Source organism: Neofelis nebulosa, chromosome 8 (genome assembly GCF_028018385.1).
Source record: "Neofelis nebulosa isolate mNeoNeb1 chromosome 8, mNeoNeb1.pri, whole genome shotgun sequence".
NCBI classification, from domain to species: domain Eukaryota; kingdom Metazoa; phylum Chordata; class Mammalia; order Carnivora; family Felidae; genus Neofelis; species Neofelis nebulosa.
The window spans coordinates 109,872,474-109,878,473 of record NC_080789.1 but is presented as its reverse complement, the minus strand read 5'-3'; positions in this window follow the sequence as shown (position 1 = coordinate 109,878,473).

Here is a 6,000-nt window from a genome sequence, read left to right as displayed (position 1 = left end):
GAACTCTGAAAAATGAAAGTTTTGATTGGGCAGGGCTTCATAGGCTATCCTAAGGACTTTCACTTGTGCTAAGTGAAGAAGATAATCATTGGAGGGTTTTAAATCAAGAGTGACCCATCTGACTTGGGTTGTATCTGAGCTTTCTGGTTGTCATGTTACATACGGCATGTACTGAGTAAAGGAGGAAGGAGAAATACTAGTTATGATGCTATTGAAATCAGAGAGAAGTGATATTGGCATATATAACTGTAGAATAGGGGAGTGGATAAGAACAGGTAAATTTCTGGATGTATTTTGTATGACCAAGATACCAGGATATACTGACAGATTAGACAGAAGTTATGAAAGAAAGAAGTATCAAAGAGAGAGAGGCAAACCAAATAACAGACTATTAATTATAGAGAAAAATGTGATGTTTACCAGAGAGGAAGTGTTTGGGGGGATGGGAGAAATAGGCGATGGAGATTAAGGAGTGCACTTGTTCTGATGAGCACAGGGTATGGTATAGAAGTGTTGAATTGCTATATTGTACACTTGAAACTAATGTTACACTGTATTTAACTAATAGGAATTTAGGTTAAAGTTATAAAAAATTTAAATAAATAAATAAATAAATAAATAAATAAAAAGAAAGAAAAGGGAATCAAAATGATATCAAGGTGATTGATCCAAGCAACTAAAAGAGATGAGGAAGACAGTAAGAAAGTCATGTTTGTAGGGGAGATTTGGCATATTAAATCTCATGTTTATATTAGATATCTAATTGATGATGTTCTTAGATACTAGAGATCAGGAGAGAGGCCTGGGTTGGAGATATGAATCCAGGTGATGAAGTTTTGAGGTGATGATGAGGTTCATGGGGTTTGGAGCCAATGGCCAAGATTTCTTGAAGACAACTCTGGTGAAAAATGTGATTTTATTAAAGCACAGGGACAGGACCCCTGGGCAAAAAGAGTTGCACTGGGGTTGTGTAGAGTGGCTTCTTATATACTATGGGGCTGGGGGAAGTAAAGTCAAAAGGGAAGTTTCCAAAGAGATTTTCATATGCTAAAGGCTCACAGATTACAGAAGGCCTAGCTATTGTCAAGCTAGTGTTGTTTTCCCCTCTAGCAAAGCATTAACTTTAAGAGAATAGGGAGTTCCTGGAGAAATGTTATACTCTGTATTTGCCTCAAGTAATTGTCAGTGGGCTACAGGTTATAAGGAAATTTAATTTTACCTGCCATTTCCTTCCTGCCTTTGTTTCCCACATCACTATGGAGCCATGATGTTGGGGCTCCAGGAAACTGACTCTACAGGTTTTTGCAGTTTAGGCCATTGTTAAGATAGTCTTTTTCTTGTAATTTATTAAGATATTTGTAAACTGATGGAGACTATATCAGTTTAACCATTTGTTTTCTGTCTTTTCCTTTGTCGTTGGGCAGCCAGGTGTGCCTGACAAATATCACATATATTCCACATGGGGTGGTGGTGGTAATGCTAACTTGTACTTTGCCCTCAGCCTGCTTTATGCTCCCTCATCACAGGCATCAATAGCACAGAGATTTTATCAGTTAAAACCTTGAAAAGATAATACATCACCCATGATATACATAGTAATAAAGAAAAGAATTGAAGACTGAGATTATATAATGTAAATAGTTTTGGTTTTTGTTTTTGACTTGGTTTATATTATTTTTGCCCAAGTTTTTAATATTGTCTCTATACTTCAACAAAGTAAGATTTTTAATTTCATTTACAAACAAAAAAACAGCAGTAACAACAATAATGAATTTGAGGCTCAAAGAGATGATTTACCATACTCAAAGCCTCATAGCTAACATGTGGGGTCTGGACTAGCTTCTCTGTGTTCCTTTTCTAAGGCCCAAGATCTTCATTGAGACCAACAGTCTCCTTATGTGGCTTCTTTTGTTACTTTTAGGGGAAAAATGTAACTTACTTTAGCCAAAACATGCTCAGTTAGAAAATAATAGATTTTCTTTTCTTTTTTTTTTTAAGTTTATTTTTTTTGAGACAGAAAGAGAGCACAAGCAGGGAAGGGACAGAGAGGAGAGACAGAATCCCAAGCAGGCTCCAAACCATCAGTGCAGAGCCCTATGTGGTACTCAAACTCACAAACTGTGAGTTCATGATGTGAACTGAGATCAAGAGTCAGATGCTTAACCAACTGTGCCACCCAGGTGATCCAAGAATAGATTTTTTTTTTAAATTTTTTTTTTTCAACATTTTTTATTTATTTTTTGGGACAGAGAGAGACAGAGCATGAACGGGGGAGGGGCAGAGAGAGAGGGAGACACAGAATCGGAAACAGGCTCCAGGCTCCGAGCCATCAGCCCAGAGCCCGACGCGGGGCTCGAACTCACGGACCGTGAGATCGTGACCTGGCCGAAGTCGGACGCTTAACCGACTGCGCCACCCAGGCGCCCCTCAAGAATAGATTTTTGTGAGCTACACCTATGCTTGAGTGTCCCATTGGATTTGATTGGCATCATTGCCTCTGATGGAATGATTCACAGTCAAAAAATATTGTATACTTTGTTCCAGACAAAAGGCTAGACCCTTCAACATTCATTAATTTAAATAAGTCTACAATACCCTCTGAATGAGAATTCCTATATTCCCTTCTTTGAGCAGTAAATAGAGGGAAAGGGGTCAAATCTAAGCCTTTAACAGATGCTTACATGTTTATTAATTCCAGAGTATGCAGATTTTCCTTACTGTGGACTCGACAGAGCTTGGCCTTTAATTTAGTCAGGAAGTCCCAGTTCCCTCCTTTGTATGCCTCATAGGCATATACATGGAATTCATTATGAACATTTAATATCTTCTAGAACACTATTTTGCTCAGTAAATAATATATCAGTCAAGGTTAACTGAGTTGCCCAAGGTCATGCAATAAATTGGTAGTGCTGTGGCAGAGAAATAAACTCTATACATGTCTCCTGGCCCCAAGCCCTGACCCTATTTCCATGGCCCAACTATTCCTGTAGTTGTCAGAATTTGAAACACACATGTCACTTTTTTTTAGAAAATACCACTTGAAGGTAGAAATGCTTGAATAGTCCATAAAGGCCATGGCGGGATCTTTTAGCTTGTTACAAATATTCCCTTCCAACTGGCATATTAAGGAAATCTTGCCATCTGTGCTATTTAGATAGGGTCTAGTTGTGAATAGCTATTTTGACTCTGTCCCTGAAGAAGGTGAGCAGATCACTTCTGGGGAATGAATTAATCACTTTAAATCTGTTTTCTGATGAAGCCAATGTGTAACACAGGAGGGAGCCACTAATGATGTGCTTAACCCCTCAGCCCACTAGACTGGCCAAGCCTTTTTCCAGGCCTTGAGGGATTGAATAGCATTAGAAATAGATGAACAATGGGCTATTCTGAATCCCCTGCAGGGCTAATTGGTCACACAACAGAATGCTCTGTCAGTAAGCTAGCATTTATTGAGCATCTACAGAGCAAAAAAAGAGCATTATAGACTCATAGCTTTTCATAAGCCTAAACCCACACTTAACTAGTTAAGGCACTTTTCATAACCTGTTTTATTAAGCCTAAGGTATCTGAAAATTTGGTATTAGAATAGTTGTGCTTTATTATTTAAATGTGTCATTGTTTTGAAAATTTCCAAGCTTGTGTCAAATTATTTTATTTTTTGGGACACTCCTTTATAATTGAATTTTTCTTCAAATTTTAATTCATTGTATATTGAATTCCTTGTAGGTTCTTTAGATACTCCAACATGCTTAAAGGTCTCCCATTGCCATTAAACTTCATCTAACAGAAATTCCATGTCTTTTTGTTATCATTAAAGACTTAAATCCATCATAACTATTTCTTTTTTAAATATAGTATGGTTTCAGTTTGAGCTGATTTTCTCAATATACTGAGAGCTAAGAGCAGTGTGTATTATGGTGCCATATGGAGAACATAATCTGATTTCCTACAGTTAAAAACATGAATATGGGGAATCACTCTAAATGGGTGCTTCTTTTTCTAAAGTTAGGTTTTCAGAAGGAAAAAGCAAGTAGTATCATATATGAAGGATTTAAACCTCAAGGTCTATGATTGAAAAAATCCCTCACAAAAAATTAAGAAATATTATTTCTGTCTATGGGTAGTTCAGAATACTAATAATACAAAATACAACTCTATTTATGTATATGATAGAATCATATAATAGAGTCTTAGAAGCAGAATATAATGTATGATTGTCAATTTAATCTCTCCATTTTAGAAATGAGAAAAGCAAGATGCAGTGCAATAATAACTGCAACTAAAATTTATTGAGCACTTACTATATTACTGCTATAAGCATATTACATATATTAGCTTATTTCATTATGTCACAGTGCTATAAAGTCAATAACATTATAACTACAGATGGGAAAATCAGAAATGGAGGAATTAGGGAACTTGCCTGAACCACACAGTGAGACAGACTTTAGTTTTGAATCTAGGCAGTTGGCCTTTAGAGTCCTTGCTCTTAATCACCAGACACACACACACACACATACACACACACACACACACAGTTAATATAATCCAGATGTCTTCAGTTTGTGTCCCAGTCCTCTAGACTTCCAGGGTCTCTCTTCCCTTTAATATTAAACAAAAGCAGGCTTGACACCTCCCTAATCTCATGTACCACAGAACAAAGGTTGATTTAAAAGAGTTAACATTTTTTTGAATAAGTACCTTCCAGTGTTTTTCCAAAATTTTTGGATTCCTTGGAACTTAAATAGCCATAGTCATCATAATTCTAACAATGTCAATTTCACTCATGACTGGTCCCCTGCTAACTTTTCTTCATTCCCTACCTAAATTGACTCTTTTAAGATTAAAGAGAGATTGAAGGTGTTATCTTAAACATAAAGTCATTTTTAGGAAATGTAAAATGACACAATTACAAAAAATGACTGCATACTGCTGCTTTTAATCATCATTTCTTACGTTCTATCTCTGCTTTGTCTTTTCTTCCTCCTCTCCTAGCCTACTTTGTGACAAGCTCTTCTTTCTGAACCATGTGTAATTTGTGTGTGTGTGTGTGTGTGTGTGTGTGTGTATAATTATCTCCTACTTTATAATAGGAATATCTGATAAATCGATCTCATAATAGGACTGGAATGTAGAAGGTATTATAGTTCTTTTTATCTCTGCTTTTATCTGCTGGCTCTTTGCCTGGTGAAAATGAACAAGATATTTTCCCCTTCCTGAATACAAGCAGAATTCTGACATTTGCAATTACAAGTGGAGCCACGCCTGTAGCTGGTACCCACCCATCTTTTTTTCCATCTTTGCCTCTCTTCTGCAGTCCACTGCGAGTTGGAGTTCTAGGATCTCCCTTGTCCCTACCAAATAATTATTTCATGGTCAAGCTCAGGCACCTCCATATTGGTGGAGAGTTTGCCTTTAAAAAGCTGACCCACCAATGAGAATGGAATAGTTTCTCACAGTGAACTCAATAACATTTGGGAAGTTTGTTATTTCTGGCCTCACAGGTAACTGGAATGAAGTCTAGAACTGGAGTCACTGGCTCTGAGAGGGCATGCATATTTGTTGTAGTGATACCTTCTCTTATCTATGGGAAGGACGCAACTCAAGATAGTACTACGTGAGATAAATTATGTCCATTTTTATTAGACCAACCTGCAGTTGACTTCAGTGGAGGTATGAACATATATTTTATTGAAGGATCAAGAATGCATCCTGAAGCAGAATGCAATAAAAACACAAGTACTTGTAATCTATGTGACTACTTATTTACCATGTAAGTAAGAATGTGAAGTTTCATTTAGACCTTTGCAGGTGGCCCTACTTGGATGTGTTCATCCTTTTCAGATTTCATATAGGCATCCTCCTCTCTATTTGTACTAATCCCAACTGGTCCTGGTAGTCAAATTGTCTTCTACAGGAAGTGTATATCACAGGAGATATGAGTCTAGGATTTCTGACCCTTTCTGAGACATGTTACATTTGTTTTTGTAGGCCTGAACC